The following is a 14,377-nucleotide window of genomic DNA, read 5'->3' on the forward strand; positions in this document are numbered from 1 at the left end:
ACCGCATCAAGGACAGAACTCCCCTGGTGCTCACCTTCCACCCTACCAACCTTCGCATAAACCAAATCATCCGCCGACATTTCCTCCACCTCCAAAAAGATCTCACCACCAGGGATATATTTCCCTCCCCACCCCTTTCCACCTTCCGCAAAGACCGTTCCCTCCGTGACTACCTGGTCAGGGCCACGCCCCCCTACAACCCACCCTCCAATCCTGGCACTTTCCCCTGCCACCGCAGGAACTGCAAAACGGGTGCCCACACCTCCTCCCTCACCTCTATCCAAGGCCCTAAAGGAGCCTTCCACATCCATCAAAGTTTTACCTGCACATCCACTAATATCATTTATTGCATCCATTGCTCCCGATGCGGTCTCCTCTACATTGGGGAGACTGGACGCCTCCTAGCAGAGCGCTTTAGGGAACATCTCCGGGACACCTGCACCAATCAACCACACCGCCCCGTGGCCCAACATTTCAACTCCCCCTCCCACTCTGCCAAGGACATGGAGGTCCTGGGCTTCCTTCACCGCCGCTCCCTCACCACCAGACGCCTGGAGGAAGAATGCCTCATCTTCCGCCTCGGAACACTTCAACCCCAGGGCATCAATGTGGACTTCAACAGTTTCCTCATTTCCCCTTCCCCCACCTCACCCTAGTTCCAAACTTCCAGCTCAGCACTGTCCCCATGACTTGTCCTACCTGCTTATCTTCTTTTCCACCTATCCACTCCACCCTCCTCCCTGACCTATTACCTTCATCCCCTCCCCCACTCACCTATTGTACTCCATGCTTTCTCCCCACCCCCACCCTCCTCTAGCTTATCTCTCCATGCTTCAGGCTCACTGCCTTTATTCCTGATGAAGGGCTTTTGCCCGAAACGTCGATTTTGCTGCTCCTCGGATGCTGCCTGAACTGCTGTGCTCTTCCAGCACCACTAATCCAAAATCTGGTTTCCAGCATCTGCAGTCATTGTTTTTACCAGGGTGGTACTACATCCATGTTGCACAGATTGGAGCTTTTGGCCAAGAGGTACAGAGAAGAGGTGAGCGAGAAATGTTATGCATTGAGTTGTAATGAACCTGCTGCCTGAAAGGCCAGTGGAAGCAGAGGTCACCAACCATTTCAAAAAGCAGTTGGATGAGCATTTCAGGAAAATTGACATGCTGGGACTTTGGGGGAAAAAGTAAAGCAACAGGACTGGCTGCTTTGCTCTTCAAGTGGGTGGCTCAGTGGTTAGCACTGCTGGCTCATAGCGCCAGATTTGATTCCATCCTCAGTGACTGCGTGGCGATTTCATGTTCTATGTTTCCTCCCTCAGTCCAAAGATGTGCAGGTTAGCTGGAATGGCCATGCTAAATCGCCCTTGGTGTTCAGGGAGGTGCAGGCTAGGTGGATCAACCTTGGCAAATGTGGGGTTTAAGGGATTGGGGGCTGTGTTTGGGTGGGATGCTTTTTGAAGAGTTGGTGTTGAATTGATGGCACTAGTTTGGCACTGTAGGAATTCTATAATTCCAAACAGCCAGTATACGCTCGATGGGCCAAGAGGCCATTTTCCATGTAACTCTACCCCGCCCTTTTCCTCAATCTAAGCATTTATCAAACAACTATTGCTATCTCTGATTAATAAAATACTACGCACGCACAATACTACTCTCCCGCCCATACACCACTGACCCCTCTCCTCTGACCTCGTACCAACACCAGCTTCAGGCTGTAGCTTTGTGTTAAAAACAATCGCACAACTCAGGACTTTTGGCTGAGTGTGTGCAGGGGTTAATAAGGAACATTCCCGCAGCTTCATGCACAGTGCTCAGTGAAAGGTTACAGAGAGCAGTAAATGCTTCTGTGTTGCATGGAAATGTTTCCTCGGTAGAAGTTATGTCTGTAGCTTTGAGGGTGGGAGGAGGGGAGATGTGCTGATGTGTTTGGATTTTGTGGAGTTGCTCAGTACAGTATGGGGAGGAGACATCCCTTGCTGCATTGTGCACTGATCCTATTAAAGGCATTAGCAACATTCCAGGGTACCTCATTCTTAGTTTCTGCCGATGGTTTTGTTACCTCCGTCCTCTGTCTGCCATGCAGCGTGCTCCGGACTAACTGCAGTGTAAGTACCTGTTCTGAAATCTGTGTGTAAGGAAGCTTGCCACTTTTCTGAGTAAGGGGCGGCCCCTTTCTGCCTTGCGAGCCATTATCTGACTGTGCAGTTAGTTACACAGGAATTCCTGGGTGCTGACGAGCCGCCAGTACCGTCACTCTGGGCTTTGGCTGAACTCAGTTACATTCTGGCAAATACTGTCAGGCCTTTGCGAAATTGTTCGTTCACTGGTCAGGGACCCAAAGACTGGAATGTAGTGTCAGATGTGAAAGTCTTTCAGCCACAGAGTGGGAGTGTGAACAGCCAACCCCTCCACCTTAATATTAAGTTATGCTGTGTACTCGATGCACACAGACATTTCTGAAGGCTTTTAGGCTGGCTGTTCTGAAGACTTTTCTGTGCTGGCAAATCTCTGCAGATTTACTGCATCTCAGGTTAAACCAGAAAAACTCCCTCAGTTTTAATGTCATAGCTTGATTGAATTCTACCCATTTCTGTGTGTGATTTAAATTGCTTTCAGATCAGTTCACATTTAACATTAAATCATTTCCAGCAGAACTTTTTTCTTTGTACTTTTTCCTTTTGGGGGAAAAGCTGGCCAAGTCATTTGGCAGAATGTCTCATTGCCAGAACTTTCCAACAAGCACCAAAATGTTGTTTGGCTGTTGGCAAGAAGGACATTATCGGGGCGATCCTTCATGTACGCCCGGTCTCTCTGCGCCACTGCACACTGACCTCCAAATGGCTATGGGGGCGCGGGTAGAAACTGTCAAACATCGCCTGCTGGAATGTGACTTTACAAAGGAAGTCTGGAGAAAGATACAGTGGTTTTTGTCAAGGATCATCCCGAATAGCTCCGTAACACAGGACTCTGTGCTCTATGGTCTGTTCTTAGGACGCACATGGAGACAAATAGCAACTGTCTGGAGGACCATTGACTTGGTGAAAGATGCTCTTTTATCTGCCCGAAACTTGTTGGTCTTCCACAGCAAGATGTGGAGGTGCCGGTATTGGACTGAGGTGGACAGAGTTAAAAATCACACAACACCAATTTATCATCCAACTGGTTTATTTGGAAGTACAAGCTTTCATAGCACTGCTCCTTCAGCAGGAGCAGTGCTCTGAAAGCTTGCACTTCCAAATAAACCTGTTGGATGATAACTTGGTGTTGTGTGATTCCAGACCAAGGAATGACCTCGACCCAAGTGTTGCAGTCTGGCATATTCTAAGGTCCAGGACTAGGTGCTGAGGAACACACTAAAGCTTGGGGCAGCTGCCACAAAGGTGCAGTGGGGAAAGATCACTGTCTAAGCTCTTTCTGCCAATGTATAATGGGGGTCTGTTCAGTTATTGGACTCTCCTGGTGCCTCAAATATATGTATATAGTATTTTGCGTAAGTAAAAACAGCCTTTGGGTTTGTGGGAAATGCTGGGAAAATCAAACTTCAATGTTTGTTTCTTCATCATTTGCTAAGACTGTACAAAACTGAACTGCTCTAGTGACAGTATACGTATATTCAGATTTTCTATGAATAAAGTATAGTTTTGAAATATAAAAGGGAAATTGTGATAAATGGTTCATCCTGTGGAGATTCAAATCCTACCATGGGTTCAACTTCCAGCAACACTCTGCAACTGAAACAAAAACAGAATTTGCTGGAAACGTTCAGCTGGCCTGGCAGCATCTGTGAAGAGAAATCAAAGTTAAATTTTGGGTCTGGTGACGCTTCCTCAGAATCTTTCTCTGCATTTGAAACAAATCTCAGTGATAATAACCATGTAACAATCATTGATTGCTGTTATAGAGTCATAGAGATGTACAGCGCGGCAACAGACCCTTCAGTCCAACTCCTCCATTCTGTCCAGATACCCCAACCCAATGTAGTCCCACCTGCCATCACTCAGCCCATATCACTCCAAACCCTTCCTATTCATAAACCCGTACCTTTTAAATGTTGCAATTGTACCAGCCTCCACCACTTCCTCTGGCAGCTCATTCCATACACGCACCACACTCTGCATGACAAAGTTTAGGTCTCTTTTATATCTTTCCCCACTCATCCTAAACCTATGCTCTCTTGTTCTGGACTCTCCCACCTCAGGGAAATGACCTTGTCTATTTACCCTATCCATGCACCTCATGATTTTTTTAACCCCTATAAGGTCACCCCTCAGCCTCTAACGCTCCAGGGAAAACAGCCCTAGCCTATTCAACCTCTCCCCATAGCTCAAACCCTCCAACCCTGGCAACATCCTTGTAAATCTTTTCTGAACCCTTTCAAGTTTCACAACATCCTTCTGATAGGAAGGAGACCAGAATTGCATTAAAAAGTATATCTGGTTCACTGTGATTCTTCGGGATAGATGCCTGCTGTCCTTACCTGATCTGGCCACTTGTGCCTCCTGACTCCAACAATTATCATTGACTCGTAGCTGGTTGCAAAGGTAATTTGGATGGGCAACAAATGCAGCCCTTGCCAGTGATGTTCATATCCCATGATTGAACAGGGGAAAACATATTCTCCTCCCTAAAGGGCCCAATGGCCTATTCCTGTTATCTATGTTTCATATGGTTAATGAATTATATGCATTATGACAGAGGTCTGCAGCAGAGAGCAGTGGATTGGGGAAAGGGTTGTAATGTTTTGAGGATGGTGGGGTCGCTATCGTTCTCTACCTGACCCAATGACCACGTTCCTGTGTGAATCATTAGTTTAGAGTATAAATTCATTCTCACTTACGTTGTTTCCTGAACAAAACAAAATCTCCTGAAGCATTTTACAGAGAGAAACTGGGTAGCAACTAAGGGGAGAACTCTTTGCTGCTGCAAATAATCGTGCTCAACACCAATAAATAAACTTCCTGGTCTTCTTTTAAATGACCGATCAAAGGTTCTGAAAGTAGAGTGATATTATTGAAATACTCGCCCCAAGCAGTCAGTGCTGGGAGCTGTCACCGTCTGTGTACTGTTGTATTTCTTAGTTAGTGATTGGGTCAAATGTCAAACCAAGCCTGTGCTGTTTGCTTTCCAAATGATTGGAGCCTGTGCGGAAGTCGTAGTTCAGGTCGAAGACCGGGGGACGAATTACAAATGTTGGGAAGTGCCGTTCAAATAAGGTAATACAGTGAAGTAAACAGAGGATTTAATCGCCAAAGCCTGTGACTCTGACATGCATTATTCCCACAGATGAGACCTGGTGTGTGTGTGTGTGTGTGTTTTTCTGTGAAGTGCAACAAGCCAGTACGAATTGGAAGAAGTTCACTGTATATGACTTGGAATTCATGCTAGTGGGTATTTCCTAAATGATTGTAAAACGATATCAGCACCAATGGAGATGAGAGAAGCGGGGAAAGCGATACTTTCTCAGCTTGAAGTAATTTAGGGGCCAGCCTACGCTGACCAAGAGATGGCTATCAAGCTCTGATCTTACTTGAAGCAGTAAGTAATGGTCGACAGAGAACTCAGTTTGGTTGGTTGATCTGTGCGGCTGATTTGTCACGGAATTAGTTGTTAACTATTAGCTTAGAAAATGAACTGCCTGAATTATACCTCAACCACGAGGTGAAATTCCTGGGTTTGGTTCATAACCTGAGTTGAATTCTTTGATCTCAGTAGTAGAACCAGAGGGAACTTTAGTTGACATTTCTGGTTCTTGTGCAGTACTCTCTGGTTGATATTGGATATAGATGATGGTGTTGGGCCAGTTTTTGATTCAATCTGATTTGATTTATTTGTTTAGCTTGTAGTACAGGCAGGCCAAACCACAGTGTATTAGAGTGATAGAACAGAGTGAGGAATTCAATGTTATGGCTGCAGAGAAGGTACAAAGAGCGAGGTCAACATTAAATTTAAAATTTGAGAGCTCCATTCAGAAGCCTAACAACAGCAGGGCCGAAGGTGTTCTTGAATCTCTTGTTTCATGTTTTTAAGCTTTTGTGTCCTCTGCTCAATGGAAGAGGTTGGAAGAGATTTTAACCGGGTTGGAAGGGATCTTTGATTACATTGGCTGCCTTTCTGAGACAGTGAGAAGTGTAGATGGAGTCAATGAATGGAAGATTGGCTTGTCTGATAAACTGGACAGTGTTCACAACTCTCTGTAGTTTCTTATAGTCCTGGACAAAGCAGTTACCATACCAAACCATGATGCATCCAGATAGGATGCTTTCTATGGTGCATATATAAAAGTTGGCGAGGGTCCTGTGGACATGCCAAATTTCCTCCGCCTCCTGAAGAAATAGAGGTGTTATTATGCTTTCTTGACTGCTGCGTCAACAGGTGTAGACCAGATTGTTGGTGATCCTTACTCCTAGGAATTTGATACTCTCGATTATAAAGTCAGCTTTAGTTGTGAAGCTATCCATGGTTGAATAACCCTGCCAGACTGTGGTCAAGTGTACATGAAGAGTGAATGTGCGGGTGTTCTGCCTGAGAGTTGCAGAGAATGGAATGTAAAAGATCAGGAAGGAACAGAAGGAGAATTACATTTCCATAACATTTTACCAAGCCAGCAGACATATCAAAGTGTTTTACAGCCAATTAAGTCCTTCTTGAAATGTAGTCACAAGAGTAATTTAGGAATGGCAGCAGCCAATTTGTATACAGCAAACTCCCACAAGCAGAAACAAGCAGTCATAATAACCAGATCATCTGTATTTTATGATGTTGGTTCATGGTGGATTATTAGCCAGGACAGGAAATTTTATTTCCCTGCCAAATAGTGGCTTAACATGTATTTATCCACCCCAGCAGACTAAGGTGAACCAGTGAAGGAGTGGCATGATTGTTCAGTGGGGAGCACTGCTGCCTCACAGTGCCTGGGATCCAGGTTCAATTCCAGCCTTGGGCAACTGTCTGTGTGGGATTTGCGCATTCTCCCTGTGGTAAAAATGAGGACTGCAGATGCTGGAAACCCGAGTCTGCATTAGAGATGTGGTGGAAAAGCACAGCAGGTGAGGCAGCATCCAAGGAGCAGGAAAATCGACGTTTCGGGCAAAAGCCTTTCATCATGTCTCTCTGTGTCTGCATGAGTTGCTTCTGGGTGCTCCAGTTTCCTCCCACAGCAAAGGTGTGTGGGTTAGATGGATTAGCTGTACTAAATTTCCCATGGTGTCCAGGGATGTGCAGGCTAGGTGGAAATCCTATGTAGCTTGTCCTGTTTGAAATACAGAAAGCCAATATTGGCTGGACCTCCATACAATATAGCAAGCCACTGGAGAATCACATAAATCACTGGAGAAACTTAGCAGGTCTAGCAGCAACTGTGGACAGAAAAATAGAATTAATGTTTCATGTTCAAAATGATTCTTCTTCAGAACTTCTCAGTTCTCGCAAGCTCAGAGGAACAGACTGATCTTGGGGTGCTTGTCCACTGACCACTGAAGGCAGCAGGACAGGTTAATAGGGTAGTTAAAAAGGCATAAAGCACTCTTGCCTTTATTGGCCGTGGCATAGGTTATAAGAGCAGGGAGCATCCTGCGCTTCAGATGCTGCCTGACCTGCACCACACTAACCTTGAGTCTGATCTCCAGCATCTGCAGTCCTCACTTTCGCCTATATAGCAGGGATGTCATGTTGGAGCTGTACGAAACTTTGGTTAGGCCACAGCTGGAGTATTGTGTGCAACTCTGGTCACTGCACTATAGGAAGGATATCATTGCACTGGAGGAGGTGAAGAGGAGATTACCAGGATGTTGCCTAGTAGCTACGAAGAGAGGCTGGATGCGCTCAGGTTGTTTTCTTTAAAGCAGCGAAGAGTGAGGAGGGACTTAATTGAAGTGTATCAAACTATGAGGGGTACAGATAGGTTAGATAGAAAGCAATTGTTCCACTTAATTGAAGAGTCAGTTACAATGGGGAGGGTGAGGGGAAATAGGACCTTTGTGGTGCAGTGATATTGCGCTGGGGACAGGAGGCTTGGGTTCAAGTCATACATGCTCCAGTAGTATGTTATAACATTGCTGAACTGATTACAAAATAATAAAGGGGGCATAATTTTAAGAGGAAAGGTGGGAGGTTTAGAGAAGAATTAGGGGGAGAAAACGTTTCACCCAGAGGGAGTCTGAAATGACCTGCCTGGGACAGTAACTGAGGCAAGAAACCTGTGTACAATTTTTGGATGAATACATGAAATATTCAAAGTTATAGGCCAAATGCTAAAAGGTGGGACAAGTGTAGATTTAAGGTCGTTGAGTTAGTGCAGACTTGATGACCCAAAAGTTGTCTTCTGTACGGACTAATTCTAGATTCCAAAGAACTGTCATCGTAGACTTGAAATGTTAATCTTGTTTCTCTCTTTACACTGTTGATAGACCTGCAGGACTTTCTGTTTTATTTCAGATTTCCATCATCTGCAGTGTTTCAGCTTGACTATAATTTTTAGCTTGTTAATTAAATCATCCTTTAACTGTTAAACTTAGAATTGAAGCTAAGTTTTCAGTCTTTGCTGCATCCCTTCAAGACTAATACATCTTTTCTGAAGTTTAGAGCCCAAAACTAAAGATTTAACCAAGACCAGCACCTTGTGTTCAATCTCTTTTAAAATAAATCTTAACATCCTTTTAGCTTTTTTGATTATTTGTTTGTAGCAGTGCACTAGTTTTTAGTGAATTTTGTATCCTAAATCCCTTTGATTCTCCACAATTCCTCCTCTCTCGGAATTAAGGAATATTTAGATTTTTGAATCTGAAACCCGAAGTGGAGGACCTTGTGCTTACCAAACTGAAATTTACAATTCTCTTGAGTGGCAAAGTTTGACATACTAGACCATTGCATTCTGGGGGATTGCCTTTATCTTGGAGCTGCGACTATGAGAGGTTAAACTGGAGCCCTGTTTGCCCTCTCAGGTGGACAATAAAGTTCCTGAGGTGAGAAAGTTGAGAAAGTATTGACAAATGGAATCAGAGAAAACTTACACATGAAGAGCAAGAGCATAAAGTAATCAGGAAAAGATCAGGGACAACTAAATACCATAAAGGGAAGCTGTGTGTGGAGATGCAAGGTGTGGAAATGGTTCTTAACGAATACTTTGAATCTTGTTTTAATATGATGGTTGTTTCAGTATGCTTTATGCTAACACTGCTGATAGCATGCTTTATTGACTCACTGGATCATCTCTTGTCTCTCTATTTGTCTATTTTGAAACACTCAAAGGAGTGCCTTTTTCGAGTCTTCACATTGCTCATCGATGTTTTGGACTCTCTAGCATCGCCACAGACCAAGGGCTGGATGGTACTGGTGTTATATGAGACTCGGGTGGTTTTTCGTCAGTGGGGGTCTCCAACCTGGTGTTAGTGGATCGCGCCCCCTTTTTTTGGTGGGGGTTAGCCGATCCTTGTCTCGGTGCTATCCCTGTCTTGGTTCTTTGCTCACTTGTCACTGTAGAGTTGTAATATTTCGAGTCTCAGTGACAATGTGAGTCTTGATGTCTTTTGGGCGAAGGTCTTAAATCTCTCGATGCAGAGGAAGTTCATGAGGCAGTTACTCATGCCCAGCCACTTTCCTCAGGTGCCCATTATGAAGCCAACGTGCTTGGGATCCAAGCCTCCTGTCAATTCCACTATCTCGACATTCAGGTGTTTGCACCTGCCACTTTTTTCACGTCATGCCATTTCCAGTGCTTTACTGTCATTTTCGTACCACACTGTGACACCTACAAGCGCGACCTTCTGCTCTTTCCTAAATATAAGATCGGGTTTCCATAGGGAGCCATCTTTTGCGAACAATCTGGGCTCCACGTACCATATCCAGCCGTACTTACTGACATGTTTTTGCAACTGGTCAGCGATCTTGTTATGGCGTTTTATGCGAGCCTTTTTTTTACAAATGGGCAGCATCCTGAGATCTGTGAGATTGTCTCGATTGCTATCTCACGCCTTCAGCACAGTTTGTTTTGATTTGGTCTTCCTCTAGATAGTGTAGCTCTTGTCAAGTATAGATTACACCCTCAGGAGAAAGCTGTTTATAAACCTCGAGGAGTTTTGCTGGTTTATTGCTTTTAACCATGAGTTAGCGATCTTGTCGTCTCTAAAGTACTGGATGCCTGCCCCTTGACATTCCAGTTTTTGCAACTTTTCGAATTCCCATTCCTTCCAGCCTGCATACCTGTTGGGCAGTTTCTGTCGCCCAGCGTCTGCTGTCTTGGAGTGCTGGTATGATGTTGGTCATCGGGTCCATTTCCTCCTCGCCACCATTACGGCTGCTGGATAGGAAAATTTAAATTTCTTTTAGGACCTTGTGGTCTCGCAGTCCCACAATGGTGTCTGTGTTGCGCTCTCCTTTATACTGAAAGGAGGCCTGAATGACCACATCACTGGACACCTCAAGGGCCTCGCGTTTGCGAACATTTGCAGATGGAATCTGCACTTCCAGTTTTGGGATGCCGAGACCGCCGTTCCTGTTACTGGTATACAGGACTCCATCAGTGGTATGAGGTGGGAACAGGACTCCATCAGTGGTATGAGGTGGGAGGTGTAGGAATTCTTTGGTGGCGTTATGGATTTTTTCGTCCAGTTTTGTGAGGGTAGTCTGAGATGCTTCTGCTAGGATCAAGTGGAAATACCTTCTGGGGATGACGTGTTTTCAGAATTGCTAATCGTTGTTGTGGTTGGAGTGGTGCTGCCTGTATTCCTTTAACCCAGGACTCCCACTCCCTTCTCTTCCCACTCCCCTTCTGCCACACCTGCCCACGGATCAATATGGGCACCCAGGTACTTCTGTGTCACCTGGGGGTATCTAGGCTATGGATTCATCTCACAGCTTCCAGTTTGTGAAGTGATTGTATAAGAAGGTCTTCCTTTTAAATGTAAAGTGCCTTTGCCTTTGCAATGTTAATACTGAGACCTGTATGGTCACAGTATGCCTGGAGCAACTTCAGATTCCTTGCCATTCCGGTGTGGGAGTTGCTTAGAAGGGCAATGTCATCCTCGAAGGCCAAAGTTGAGCAGTTGACACTTCTGCCGCCCAGGGGCATGACAACTCCTGAGCTGGCCTTCTCCAGAGAGCATACCAACGGATCCAAAGCAATGTTATACAAGATTGGTGAGAGTGGGTTGCCTTGCTTTACGCCCCTCTCAATGTTTATTGGGGTGGTAAAGTTTCCGTTCCCTTCCACCACTATGGAAGGTCTTTGATAGAGGCCTTTGATAAGACCTACAAAGGCTTTGGGGAGTTGTACTCTTTGCAAGGCAGTGATTAATAGTTTGTGCCCAACCGAGTCAAACATTTTCGCCAGATCGACAAAGACAACTGCGAGGTCCTTGCGGTTGTGTTTTGCTCCCTTAATGATGTTTTCGAGGATGACAATGTTTTCATTGCATCCAGGAGTGGCTGCTAGGAACCCCTTTTGCCTGGGGTTTATTTCGATTGTTTCACTGAAGCGTTTTGCCATTAATTTCATGAACAGTCGCAGCATCATTGGACAGATCGTTATTGGTCGCCAGTTGTCAATGCTTTTCAGATGGTATTTATCCTCCCACTTAGGAATCATGACGGTTTGACTCTTTTTTAGTGAATCGGGTATCATGCTTGACTTTAGTTATAGGGAGAAGAGGCGGGGTAGACGAGTTTCCTCTTGTTCTTGGATTGCTCTTATGTCCTGCAGTTTCAGGCTGTCTGGTCCAGCGGCACTGTTCTCATCGATCTCCTTGATGACTGTTTCAATCACTTCTACCTCTATGGGTTTCATCAAGGACCCGTCATTAATGTTTGATTTCTGGTTTGGCGATGACAGTTTCTCATGGAAACATGTCTCCAATTCCTCTTTTGAGAGAGGACAAGCAGATGAGGTCGGCGCCCCCATGATCTCGTGAGCGAGTTGCCGTTGGTTAGTTTTGTATAGCTGCTGTGTCACTCTGAACAGCGTTCTATGTGCTGCCCATCGTTTTTTTGTCTCCGGTATTGTTACCGGTCTTTTTGTCTCTTTTGATCTGGTCTTTTTGAGGCCTCTTCATTTGCTCTGTCCTTCCCTACTTTTCATTAGCAGGTCAGTAATGCTTTCCACTATTCCAACTCCGAGGGCAAGAGTGTCAGGGTCATTCCTCGTGCTCAAGAGCTCCTCAGCTTGTGTAAGCTGGTCATCTATGTCTCTGTGTTTAGGGATTGAAGCTGGTGTTGTTCGGCTGGCTCTTTGGCCCAGGTTTTGATCGTTGGGATTTTCCTGGACACTCTCTGCCTCTGATTCGTGCGAGTCGTTACCTGTCATTGACTCGTTTGGAGTTTGGACCTCCGTTGGGCTGAATGCCAGGAGTCTGCGTTCATCTGAGATTTGTTTCACTTGCAGTTCCCTCAGGAGTGCCACCTTCTCCTGTGACCATACGCGATCACTTCTTCCAGGTTTGCCCTTGACTTTGGGTGCAGGTTTGAGGTGTTTTTCATTCTGCAGAATAGGGTGTCTGTGCCTCTCGTGTTGACCAAGGCCCGACTGACTAGAAAACTGTTGGTCACACGTGCTGCATGTAAAGTCCCTGTTGGGGATTGTTTCTTGCCTTTGCATTTTGGATAGTGGCAGGCGATTGCATGGTACTCTCCTGCTTTGTTGCATTTTGTTTGCATGTTCTTTACTCTGTGCACTTTAGTCAAATGAGTCTTGAACAGGCTCACTGTGGGGAAGAGGGTGTTGCAGTTCTTGCAGAGCAGCCCATCGACGGGGTAGTGGATAATTACCTCTGGGATAGATGTTCTGTCGTATACTGGCTCGATAACAACTCCTTCCATGAAGGCATTGTCTCGGCTGTCTCATTGCCAGTTTCGGTTGCGGTCTTTTTGTACTCTGTGCCCGAACTTGAGTTTTAATAACTCCTGTCGCAGAAGGTCTGGGTAGTTATGCTTGCCCCATCTGTAGGGTGGGCCGCCCGTATGGTCCCTTCTTCGTTATCTGGGTCATCCGTTGCTGGGCGAGTCAGCTCCCAGGAAGAGGTGTCCGGTCTCAGCTCCACAAAAGGCAGGAGATATCATCTCAAGGTGCTTGTCTCGGTTTGAACCGAGATGGACCTTGTTGCGGGTTTTAAGCATGTAAAGGTAATGACTTATCACATCTTGCAGTTGTGGACAAGGCTGCGGGGACATTGTTTTTCCGGGATGCTTCCCATCCAGACTGCTGCATTGATAATGGAAGACTCATAATTTTTTTTGAGAGCAGGTCTGCGTGGACCACGGCTGTCTCGCACTTTTTCTCAGTCGTTTGGTCACACAGTAGCCAGGGCTACTGAGCTTACTGGTGGGACCAACGGGGTGGCATGACACAAACTATGTGCCAAAAGTATGTGATAACGTCATAGTTACTCCCATCCCTTTTCAAGGCTACTCCCTCCTGACTAGGTTACCACTCCTTGATCACTAGCACCCCCTGTGCATTCTTGTCCTTTTGAGAAGAACAGTGCAGAGAGAGCTTTATTTTCAGCTCAAAATAGCAGAGGGAACTTTACTGAACATCTAACCCCATGCAGTCCCCATCCTGGGAGAGTTTCATGGAGATAGTATCAAGAGGGCTTTAGTTTCAGTTTAAAAGAGTACGTATTGAATCCTGTGTTATATCTGTCCTTGGAGTATTTGCTGGGACAGTGTAGAGAAGGCTTTACATTCAGTTTAAAAAAGTAGAGTAAGGCTCTCTCTTGTGGGTGGCATGGTGGCACAGTGGTTAGCATTGCTGCCTCACAGTGCCAGAGACCTTGGTTCAATTCCCGCCTCAGGCGACTCTCTGTGTGGAGTTTGCACATTCTCCCCGTGTCTGCGTGGGTTTCCTCTGGGTACTCCGGTTTCATCCCACAATCTAAAAATGTGCAGGTTAGGTGAATTGGCCATGCTAAATTGCCCGTAGTGTTAGGTGAAGGGGTAATTGTAGGGAGGTGGGTTGCCCTTCAGCGGGTCGGTGTGGATTTGTTGGGCCGAAGGGCCTGTTTCCACACTGTAAGTAATCTAATCTAATCACTTTCTTCAGGACTGTAATATTCTTTAGTCCACTTATACAAGTTACTGAATACAGCTCTTTAGTGTTGTCTTACTCCAGCTTCATGATAAGTTTCTCTCTGCTGTGTTGTTGTAGAATCATTAGGTACTCATTGTCAATTGTATATTTACCTCACATCTAGTTTCAGAAAAAAAGGATGAAGCAGATGTTGTAGATTATTAGGAGAACTACAAAATATTGCATGGGTTTAACATAACGAGGGTGAAAGTATTAAGGCATTTAACAACTGAATAAAATAAAATTTTTAAAAAGTTACATAAATGATTTGGATGCGAGCATAAGAGGTACAGTTAGTAAGTTTGCAGATGACACCAAAATT

General features: G+C 45.3%; 1 protein-coding gene across 2 annotated transcripts in view; it reads left to right on the forward strand.

Annotated features, from left to right (window-relative positions):
- The first annotated feature begins 1,922 nt into the window (after positions 1-1,922).
- The window catches only part of tmem98 (transmembrane protein 98), a 59,669-nt gene continuing 47,214 nt past the window's right edge, over positions 1,923-14,377 (forward strand). The window contains exon 1 of one of the 2 annotated variants that reach the window (XM_072561801.1): positions 1,923-2,104. The gene's annotated coding sequence lies outside the window, so the exon portion shown is untranslated. Of the gene's footprint in view, positions 2,105-5,147; positions 5,213-14,377 lie in introns of those variants that run through there. The other variant, XM_072561802.1, reaches the window with a different exon arrangement.

The sequence above is a fragment of the Chiloscyllium punctatum genome, chromosome 42 (assembly GCF_047496795.1).
Source record: "Chiloscyllium punctatum isolate Juve2018m chromosome 42, sChiPun1.3, whole genome shotgun sequence".
NCBI lineage: Eukaryota > Metazoa > Chordata > Chondrichthyes > Orectolobiformes > Hemiscylliidae > Chiloscyllium > Chiloscyllium punctatum.